This window comes from Mus musculus, chromosome 2 (assembly GCF_000001635.26).
Source record: "Mus musculus strain C57BL/6J chromosome 2, GRCm38.p6 C57BL/6J".
Lineage (NCBI taxonomy): Eukaryota > Metazoa > Chordata > Mammalia > Rodentia > Muridae > Mus > Mus musculus.
Window position 1 is genome coordinate 40,033,109 of NC_000068.7, and position 11,742 is coordinate 40,044,850.

Here is an 11,742-nt window from a genome sequence, read left to right on the forward strand (position 1 = left end):
ATCTGAAACTGGTTTGAACATTGCATTCCAATTCGTTGCATTCTCAGATTTGTGCAGTGGTTTGGGTAAGTGATAGGCTAGCAGAGCAGGTGGAGAATGGGACTGGTTTTGGAGGTAATTTAAGTAGGACATATGGTCTGGCTTTAAAAAAGGACAACAGAGACCAAAAAAGGAGTATCTTGGTTTTGGAAAGGCCTCTGGGAATGAAGATAGACTTGTAGGAGGAGCTAAAACATTCAGTCATGACCAGACTAGTGATAACTTAGAAAGAACAAAATGGAGAAGGGTTTGTGGTCCCTGGGAATATCAATTCATGGTCCGTATCTTGACAATGGGTGCTTTATTAAGTCATCTAATAAGTCATGAAATTGAGCATATTCTCTGTAATGCTATGTTTGATGTCACTTTTTTGGTTGTGGAGAACAGGGTTCGACTAGCCCAAAGCTTCACTATCAAGCCTAATAATTAAGGTTGTCTCCACCAGCCTCACTTTATTATTCATCACAGCAAAGTCCTTTCAGAAAGTCAGAAATATTGATGTGTAAATAAATTGATTCTTTCACATGAAAAAAGTTCCCATTAGAGGAAGGAAAATGAATTTGTTTTAGTATACAACTGTTCAAAAGTACAGAGATTACATCCCTTAAAAAAATTCATGAACACTTTTTCTGATATCTTCCATTTGCTTCTTTTCACAGATCATAAATATAAAACCAATTATATTTGGGAAGTAGTCATTTTTAAACTGGAACATCACTTAGAATTGTAAGTTAGTATACTTGGTCTTCCTTGGTCATATATTATTGGTGTACATTAATAGAGTTGGCAGCTGACATAACTAATGATGAAGTTATTCAGCCACAAAAGTTGAAAACTGTAAACATCCTACAGTGTTTATTAGAATTTCGTCTCATTTTCTAAAATGTCCTGTATTGTGAGATGAAGGTTATATAAGTTATTTGTGTTAGACAGAAATGATTAACTTTCTGACCTTAGACATTTTGTAGGGATGAGTCAAGTAAGAAGGATCATTTTCTGGTTCTTGGTATCTCTTGAGCAACAGTGAGGCTGGACAGTTTAACTTGGTTTGCTCCTCTTCTATGAGCTTTCCCTAGAGCAGAAGCCATCTTCTTGGCCCCACTCCCACAGACAGAAGTGTCAGTTTCTGTGAAGCTCCATGAGCATAAAATATGCACATCTGTCTAGTACCTTATCCTTGGTAAAGTACTACTTAGTAACTTTAAAAATTCTTAGCAAGTTTTTAACAGTTGATTCTGCATTTTCATTTTATACTTAGTTTCTTAAGTTATACCAGGGTTATTCTTTTTTTCCTTCTATGCCACATTCCATGCCCTGCAGAAAGAATTCTAAGATTCAGTATTAAGTATATTTACTTAAAATCTCTTGAACATTTCCAATTTCTGCTATGAAATGTAACTTTTTACCTTCCTAAAGAATGAAAAATCCAAGTTCAGGTGACAAAATTTGAACATCTCTGCACTTTTAATACTTTTTTCTTGTAGATTGTACTTAGTTTATTGGTATAGCATTTCCAAGTGAAGAATATTTCAGATCATATATTTTTGGGAATATGTACAACATTTGGTACTTTAGGAGCTACTGAATATTCATATTAATGATGTCTCTATCTGGAGGCTCATAGCCTAGAGGAGAGAATATTCCTACAGATGTACTTTCCTTCTTGAACACAGAAACAGACTAGATTTGTGCCAGAGATAGTATTCCTGTGATTCAATGAGTGGTGCTTGTCAAGGCAATGTGTCCCAAGGGCCTGGTAAAGTAAATGTACACCAGTAGGTTTTAACAGTGTGTATTTATAAGTCTTAGAAACAGATAAGAACACAAATAATAATTAGGCAATAAATTACTGGAAATTTTGCTTGGTCTTTCTATTTCTAGGCTATTAACATAAATGTTAAGCTTTTATATATTCCCTGAGCAGTCTCTACCATAGGCTATATTACCGACTTGCTATAACTATTTATTTATTCTCCTTAAAGACAGGGAACATTTAAAACAGTAAGAGGCAAATAGTATATGCACAGTTAACTTTTATTAAATGAAACGTAAATATTTAATGTTTCTTGCTAAAAAATGATTGAGCTTCAGGCTAGAAATTTCACAGAACACATTTAAAGCCATATTCTATGGGTTTTAATAGGATTTGGTTTGTAATGTGGCCTAGCTCATATGTTTGCAATAACTATCTCTCAGTGTTTTGAGGGATACTGTACTTAATGCTCTGAATACTGTTTCAGTCAACTCAGTCACCCACTGTCATTACATCATTTTCAAAATGAAACAAACTTTTTAGACACATTTCTAGAAATCATAAGCACAGGGTAAAAATAATTATTTATTAAGTATTAAGTGGCTTTAGAAATATAAGGAAGGAAAAACTTCAACTTTCCTCTTAGTACCTTCTTCATCAAAGTCAGGTTATCAAGACACATAGCATACAATAAGTATATTTTATGTTAACAGTTGTAGGTATATAAAGATTTCACAGATAAAAAGAAATAGATAAACTTGAGAGTTCATATTACATTTTACTATTTGGCAATTGAGAGATGACCAGAAAATTTGTCTGAGCAGGAAATAATGTTTCAACACAATTTTTTTTTTGTATAAACTCATCTCAGTCATGTTTCTAGTCTATGAGATGGGAGAAAATATTTACAAATGGAGAATTATGCCATCTTTTCAAGAAGAAATGTATGCCCTTTATAGTGAAGAAGATGATAGCTTAAATAGGCTATTGTTTTTTTGTTTGTTTTTAGATCTAGGTAATATTATGTAAAACACATTTTCATCTCTTTCATTTATTGATCCTCTAAAACTTATAAAGCGCTCCACAAAATAACATTAAATTGATGGCTATAGAAAAAAAATCCATGAACTAGATAAATTATTAAAAGATATGCAAGAGTCGGGTGGGAAGATTATTCCATCACTAGAAGTTAAAACACTTGTTGTACAAGCATGACTATATTAATCCCGATCTCAAATATCCTAGTTAGGATTGCTATTGCTTTGATGAATACCATGATCAAAAGGAAGTTGGAAAGAAAAGTGTTTATTTGGCTTACACTTCCTCGTTGTAGTCCATTATTGAAGGAGTTCAAGACAGGTACTCAAAGAGGGCAAGAATCTGAAGGCAGGAGTTGATGCAGAGGCCATTAAGAGGTGTTGCTTACTGGTTTGTTCCTTATGATTTGTGCAGCCTGCTTTCTTATAGAACCCAGAACCCCCCCTTCCAGGGATTGAACCACCCACAATGTTCTACTCCTCCACATGTCAATCATTAATTGAAAAAAATACTTTAGGGTTTTGCCTACAGCTAATTTTTTATCTGTCTGTCTGTCTGTCTGTCTGTCTGTCTGTCTGTCTATCTGTCTGTCTGTCTTAGTCAGGATTTCTATTCCTGCACAAACATCATGACCAAGAAGCAAGTTGGGGAGGAAAGGGTTTATTCAGCTTCCACCTTCCACATTGCTATTGATCACCAAAGGAAGTCAGGACTGGAACTCAAGCAGGTCAGGAAGCAGGAGCTGATGCAGAGGCCTTGGAGGGACATTTCTTACTTGCTTGCATTCTCTGGCTTGCTCAGCTTGCTTTCTTATAGAATCCAGAACTACCAGCTCAGGGATAGAACCACCCACAATGGGCCCTCCTCCCCTTGATCACTAATTGAGAAAATGCCCCACAACCTGATCTCATGGAGGCATTTTCTCAACTGAAGCTCCTTTCTCTGTTATAACTCCAGCCTGTGTCAAGTTGACACACAAAACCAGCCAGTACACTAGTGTATTTACTATTTATTTTAGTTTTATTGTATTTGTTTTAACTTTTTCTTTCAGGGAGAAAACACACCAGTTTACTTTAAGAAAAACATTATTATAGTCCAGGTCCTACATTTGCTTTTGTACTTTAGGCCATGAATTTCTACGATGGACAATATTAATATTTTAAATGTGTAAACTAGACACTTTTGCCTAGTTTAATTGTCAAGTTAGCAGCACTTTTTACAAAGTGTAAGTGACAGTGCTTATCAGGTCATGATTACATGATTTGGCTTATGAGAAATGAATCTTAAAAAGGCATGAACAAAATCATTGTTTTTAATAGCTGAGTAGTACCCCATTGTGTAAATGTGCCACATTTTCTGTATCCATCCCTCTGTTGAAGGACATCTGGGTTCTTTCCAGCTTCTGGCTATTATAAATAAGGCTGCTATGAACATAGTGGAGCATGTGTCCTTGTTATATGTTGGAGAATATTTTGAGTATATGCCCAGGAGTGATATAGCTGGGTCCTCAGGTAGTACTATGTTTAATTTTCTGAGGAACTGCCAGAGTGGCCCCAGGAGGCACTCACCACAGCAGCCTCATGTAACCATGGAAACCAAGCCTAGATCATATGTTCCTGAGTGGGATAAGGTTAGAGTAAGAGCAGCTTAAATAATGGTGGTTACCAGGATCAGTACAATGATAGTTGCCAGTATTCAATGAAGTTTGCAAGTTATAGAGGCTATACAAGATAAATGCTCCAGACTGGTTCTTCTGTTAAGCGTTTATATGTTTTAATGATGTCTATACAACACAAAGAACCATAAAAGGAGCCCAAATGTTTCACTGCCTTCCTTTCTCAGGAACTATAAAGCCTGAGAAACCTATGGCATGCTTCTCAAGGAAGCTAGACCAACTCCATATTTCCCCACAGTTCCCCTTTTTTATTTTTAATTTCAGGCTATGGGAGTCAAACTTCAAAGTACACATGGTATAGCAAATTTATTCTTAAGGCTGTTATGTTTCCCAGTACAGGCAATAACAACATCTTAGAGACATTTCTTTGAACCACAGTTTAGAAGTTCAATTAGAGACAAAAAATAATGAAAAGAATGACTGAAATGACTTTAGTTAAGCTTTTGTCCAGTAATGAAGAAGGGTGATTTATCTAACTTTGAATGCTAACTGTGTAATATTTTATTATGAAGGAACTGAACATCAATAGTCAAATTGCCATGTGACCATCTTTGCTTAGAGAGCAATAAAGGCACCCAAGACCTAAGACCATTAGCCAAACAGGAATGTTATTCTCTTTCCAGCTATCAAAGTGAAATACAGAAGGATCATGAAAAGAAGCCCAAGACACTTTAAGAGGAGTAGATGCATGGGTTGGGGAGCAGGGCAGGGGGAGGGTATAGGGGGCTTTGGGAATAGCATTTGACATGTAAATGAAGAAAATATTTAATAAAAATTTTAAAAAAAATAAAGGAGACAAATTTAAGATACAAAAAACAACAACAACAAAAGAGTAGATGCATTGAACAGAAACAGTATAGCAAGGGACAGCAATTTTGCAGTCAGACCTTTCCCCCTTTACAAGCTTTTCCTTTAGTCACTTTTTTTCCCCATCGGAATCATTGTTAGTAGGGAGACTCTTTTCTTCTTTGTTCAATGAATCTGAAGCCTCACTCTCTTCCTTTTCCTCAGGTGTATAAAGTAGTAGCAGTTTCCTAGGTATAGAAAGATTCAGTAGATATAATCATTAATATGTCCTTTAATTTATTTTTAAGGGATGGATGGGAGTCTGGCATGTAGCATTAGCATTCTTATATATCATTTGCTTGACAATAATCATTCTTGCCTCTTCACCAGGCAACTGATTGCCTGTAAAAGACAAGAAACAAAACCTTGATATAGCTGATCAGGACCCTGTCTAATTTTAGAACTTTCCTCTGTCTTTATTCCAGAATCTAGTCACTTAGGCCATGCTAAAGCATATGTAACAAACATTCACTTGTCCATAAGCCGTAGGAGGATATAAAATCCATAACTGGTCATCACTATACATACCTTCTGCTAACATTTCAAAATTCTATGCATGTTTTGCTGCTTTCTAAGAACTGGGTCCTGACATGTTTCTGAATGATTAATCTTCTACAATAAATACTCACCCCAAGTACTCCAAGTAAGACAAGCTTTTTTTTTTTTTTTTTTACTAAGATACCCCAGAGGGAAGAAAAGCTTCCCTAGAAATAGAATCAAGGAAAAGTCAGTGTAAAAGGAGATGTTGGTTCATGTTTATCACAAAACCAGTTAATAACCTTAATAGTCTTAAATAAAATGTGTATATAATTTCTAATTGGGCTATTAGGATCAAGTGTTTCCCTCATCAGGAAAAGAGATAATCCTTCTATCTTCTCTCATCTCTGGGACTTGATATCCTGTCTCTTCCCTGGGAGACTTGTATCCTTACTTAAACTGTGTTGATTCTCTTATTTGGGGGCAAGAAACCCCCCTAACAATCTCAAAAAGAGATGAAGTGAAACAGCAGGGAGAAAAAAAATCTCCAAGCTATTAGGAGCTGTACTTGATGGATAATGTTAAGAGCAGAGGAAATTGGAGGTGGAGGTGGAGAAGCAACATCAGCACACGGGGGAGGAAGACAATCAACTTCCTCACAGAGAGAGACACTAGATAATACATCTTCAGGGTCTAATTTGTTTTTATTTCCAGTGCCAGTCACTTTTTTCAGATCATTTTCACTTTTAACTGTTTCACTTTTCTCTATTACTGCTTTCATCTCTTTCCAAAGTGGAACAGGATCAAAAAGAACTTTCTTTCTTCCCCTTGCATCTGATTCTCCCTGACTTGCTTTTCTTAACATGGATCAAGTTCTGAAATCCAGAAAACCTCATTCAAGAAAGAAGCTTGCTAATGAAGTCCAAAAATTTCATCAACTGATAGTGTCCTGCTATACTTCCTCTGCCAACAGTACAGTTCATAGAAATTCTGCAAACAGATGTTGCAAAATGCATGTTACATTTTACCTCCATTGAATTAATCTCTTAATTTTTACATGTGTCCACAACACGTAACTGGAGTTCCTTATCTTAATCTCTTTTTAAAAAAACATTAAAAGGTTGTTTTTTTTTTTCTTAAATTCCTATATTTGAGGTCCCTCTTCAGGCACCACCTGAAAACATGAGCAGTTATTTAATGGACCAGTAATATCATTTGATATTACAGGTGAGAGATGAATCTTAACCGGGCAAGGTTAGAGAGGTCTCAGCAAGAATGAGGCTAAATTTATTGCAAAGAATCATATTTTTTAATCCCCTTATCAGAAACAGAATATAATGATGGTTGCCAGGATATAATGAGGTTTGTAAGGTATAGAGGTTACACAAGATTAATGTCTAAAACATTAACTAAGCTCCTATAGGCTTCATTGACTTTAAGGGAACAGAGAGAAACACAAAGCAGCCTGAATGCTTCATTGCTTAAGGGAGTGACTTGATTTCTCAGAAACTGAAAGGCACGTAGTGCCCCCAGAACCACGGACTCGTCCTGAAAATCCTGACACATACCTCTTAGGGCAGCCAGACTAGGCAAACTCCAGCTAAGGACTACGTAAGGTCCTTTCTGTGTGGCCAGCATGTCTAGGAAAAGAGCAGGGGCTAACTCCTGATTGTTACGCTTCTGAAGTTTGCAATGTGGCTAGAATTGAAGGTGAAGCATCAAGTCTGAATATGCAATTTACCATTAAAATCAATGCAAAAATACCTCATATGACTTGTCATGAGCAGACATTTGAGCCCAGTGGGATCTCACTGTGATTTCTGGATTCTGATATTCCAGAACAAGAAGTTGTACACAAGAGCATAAGCAACGATGTCCAGAGAACCAGTACATCACCACTGCCCAAACAATAGATGGTTTTAGAACCATTTTCTAGGAATATAATTTAGAACATGATCAACTAGATAATACTCTGACCAGGATATTAATAGTATATCATTTTTTTCTCTTTTGGTGTTTTTGAAATTGAAATATAAACGTTGTATAAGTTTCACAAAGCATAGCTGGAACCAGGCTGTGAGAAGTTTAGGGCACCCACAAAGGATCAGAACTCCCCATGGTCACTGTTAGCAGTTTGAGTTGAGCTTTTAGGGATCTTGATCCAGGCCAAACCATGATAGGGTAAGTGGCTTTGATAATAAAAATTATTTCAAGACCAGTAAAGAACCTGATAAAGCCAAGTTTCACATTTTATTAAGGCTATTTTAATAAAATTAGTAAAAAGTTGCTCAGAAGAAAGTCATATGCCGATTGTTGGCACAGATATGTCAAGAGACAAAACAGCTTACTGTTTTTATAATAGTCATTTACAAGATTTGAGTAGGGTTTAAAGGCGCTATCTTATTATTTGGTGGTTCCTTGGTGGCAACTTACAGGATCTATACTGAGAAGGTAAATGTTATAAAAGGATGTAACTGTCAATAACTTTGTTTGAGGTTCTCAGGCAATGACTAGAGAAAAACAGAGGCTCTGGTTTGTCCAGGCCTTAAGCTAGGTCATTGATATTTCAATAGAAAATATCTATGTATGAAAGGAATATTAACTATATGTTGGCAGCCTTTACATCTGATGTTGCCATTAATTATGCTAGATTCTTGCTTATCAGCTGATGCACAGCTTCCATCCGATGATGGGGTGACAGTTTCTTATTTTTCTTTTTTTTCTTTTTCCTCTTTCTTTCTTTCTTTCTTTCTTTCTTTCTTTCTTTCTTTCTTTCTTTCTTTCTTTCTTCCTTCCTTCCTTCCTTCCTTCCTTCCTTCCTTCCTTCCTTCCTTCCTTCCTTCCTTCCTTCCTTTGTTTTTGTTTTTGTTTTTGTCTTGTTTTTTGTTTTTTTTGAGGCAGCGTTTCTCTGTGTAGCCCTGGTTGTCCTGGAACTCACTTTGTAGACCAGGTTGACCTCGAACTCAGAAATCTGCCTGCCTCTGCCTCCCAAGTGCTGGGATTAAAGGCATGCGCCAATACTGCCAAGCTTGACAGTTTCTTTTCCTTTCATATCCTCATATTTCCTTGTCTTTCCAGACTGTCTTGAGGCTTCTCTATTTGCTTCCTCCAACATGGTTATATTGACTATTTTTAATCATCCAGTGTCATTACAATTTAATTGGAACAGTGGCATTGAGGGGCAAAATTATCCTGTTTATGAGTCAGCATAGCTAGGACTTTTATACAGAAACTCCATTTATATGATAAACTAGAAATAAAATTTATGGTAACTTTAAATTATTTGAGAACTCTCATATAATCCAATTGATACAATGTAAACTATATTAAAATATTGCCACAGGTATACATATATACACAGACAGAAAGATGCTGAAAAACAATGATTTTGTAATTTGTGTTTAGAGCTATCATTTGTCAGTGTGAGTTATGTTGTTGATCTGATTTTTTTCCTCCATAGCATTAAGCCATGCATTAGCAAAAGTGTATACTTCCAATTGCAAAAATATAATTATTTTTTCTATTAAATGTAGTAAAGCTTGATTTATTTAAGTAATTTCAGTATTTTATTTATCTTCTGACTTGTAAAACTTCTGTTACAATCTAACTGTCTATCTAACCATCTATCATTTATAATTTATTTATCTTTTGTTTTGTCAAGGCTCAAGAAAGGTCTTACTTTATAGAAAGCAAAATACATATTGAATGAATGAACTACATTCGTTCACATGACATCTAGAATAAAGAAAAAAAGGATATAAGAACAGTTGGGATATGAGCAACAAAAAATAAATCACAGTGCCCAAAATTAGTGTTACAAAAGTAAAAACATGATTAACTAGGAATACTGAGAAGGGTGACAACCCTTAGTCCCATCCTGAAAGATTTAAAGGGGTGGATGAAATCCAAAATGAACATAAATTATTGACATGGCACAATTATGTCAAGGAACCCAATGTCTCAGACTCATGGCATAGCAAATCTTCCCTGGTGCCTGTGAGGATATTGATAGTGCATGCAGAAAAAAATTGATCACTGCATCCTCCTCCCAGATGTTTACAGCCAGAAACTCTTTTACTATAGAGACTTACCAAGAGGAGGATTTTATTCTGTTTTCTTTTTCAGCTATACAAAATAACCTTTACTTGTTCAGTTTTGTACAATAAACATACTTTCTCAATTCACATTCCAGGTAGCTACTGCTGTATCTCCATTATAGGCATGCCTTACCCACTTCCAGCTTTTCTGTTTATCTGTGTCTTTCCTCACTCTCTAGTCAGACCGGTACCTACAATTGTGCACAGCACAGCACCAGAGCCTATCTGTACTGCCACCTACATCCCACTCCTTGACCCTAGGGATATCATATGCCAGACTCCAAAAAATAGATATCATTGCTTATTCTTCTTAGTAGTTGGCCCTAAAGAACTGATGTAACCTTGGAGTACATGACAAGAAAAATACAATGGATCATCAAGCATTTGAACCTTGTAGCAGATAAAATCAACCTTTAAGAAACAACTGTATCTGGGGAGGGGGAGGGTATGGGGGACTTTTGGGATAGCATTTGAAATGTAAATAAAGAAAATAACTACTTAAAAATGTTAAAAAAATTTTTTAAAATCATATTGAACTGCAGAAAAGTCTATAGAAACAAAACAGCTTCATAATAGCATAGTGCAGAAGTACCTACTATTGCTATGCATATTTTTCTACTTCTAATTTCACTTTTATATATGTACTTATACTGCATATTGCATATTTAATAGTATCAAATTCTCAATTTTAAATTACTTCACATTAAATAAATTATTTTTATTTTAAAACTCTTTAAAGGTTATAGAAAAAGATTCCAGGTTAGTGTAAATTCCAATGAAGTAGTTGTGTCAGGATAGTCTTAAGTGATCCCCTCTTGCTAGATATTCATGTTAGCACAAATCCTTGTTATAATTATAACAATATATTTGTTTTATATATGTGTTAAATATAAATATAAACACACACACACACAAAAACCAACAACTGTATCTACTGCTTCAGTTCTTTAGTTCCTTTGTTTGATGTGCTTGCTATCCTCAGAACCGTCATTCTTAGTTTTCATCAACCATTTATAAAAATCCCAAAGTTCCCCCATCCTCTCAGCAATGGGCAAAGAAATACCTTGTAGGTGGTGCTGCTCTTATATTTGTTAGGGGAAGAGCACGTAGCAGTCCTTTGTTCATCCTAGACTGATGCCTAGTTTGGTGGCCAGTGCTATTTTATAGCCAGGACATATAGAAATCAAATCAAATCAAATCCAAGCATACTCGTACTCTGCTATGCTCGTGATGCATGCAGGGAAAGATATCCACAGGCCCTCCCTCCATTCTATGGCTGGGTGAGTCACTGACACACAGAACCCCACCTACCACCATGCAGCACAGTACAGGAAGGGTAAGACAAACAGAGAAATACAGACCACCATGTCACCCACAGACCTGGCCTCTTTAGCAAGGTACAAGTTGGACATAAACACCTGTTTGACAGAGGATGTCACCCAAGGGCTTGACAGTCACATGGCTAGTCTGCAGCGGGACATGACTAGTGGTGGACAGTTGGGAAAAAAAGAGAAATGGTGCAGCTTGAGCATTATGAAGAAAGATGAAATTGGAGACTTGAGGGTGGAGAAAACCAGCCTATTGTGAGTAGCCAGCCCTGCCACTAGGTCCATAAAGAGTTCTCAGTTCAAGCTGTCATTGGGGTCCATGTTTGGGTTGTTGGCTTCTCAATGGTAGGGGTCTGTGTTGACATTACCACTGGAAAACATGGAGATATGCTTGGCCAGGGCTTCCACCAGAGACAAAGTAGATGTCCAGGGGCTGTGGAGTACTGGCCCTACCCCTCACTGCCAGCTCCTGAGAGCTGGCCTCACTTC

At 36.3% G+C, this 11,742-nt stretch overlaps 1 non-coding gene across 1 annotated transcript; it reads left to right on the forward strand.

The window, feature by feature from the left end:
• The first annotated feature begins 10,960 nt into the window (after positions 1–10,960).
• LOC115489616 lies at positions 10,961–11,105 on the forward strand. The gene has a single exon (XR_003954201.1). It is a non-coding gene; the product is annotated as a small nucleolar RNA SNORA48 (small nucleolar RNA).
• Positions 11,106–11,742: the final 637 nt, after the last annotated feature.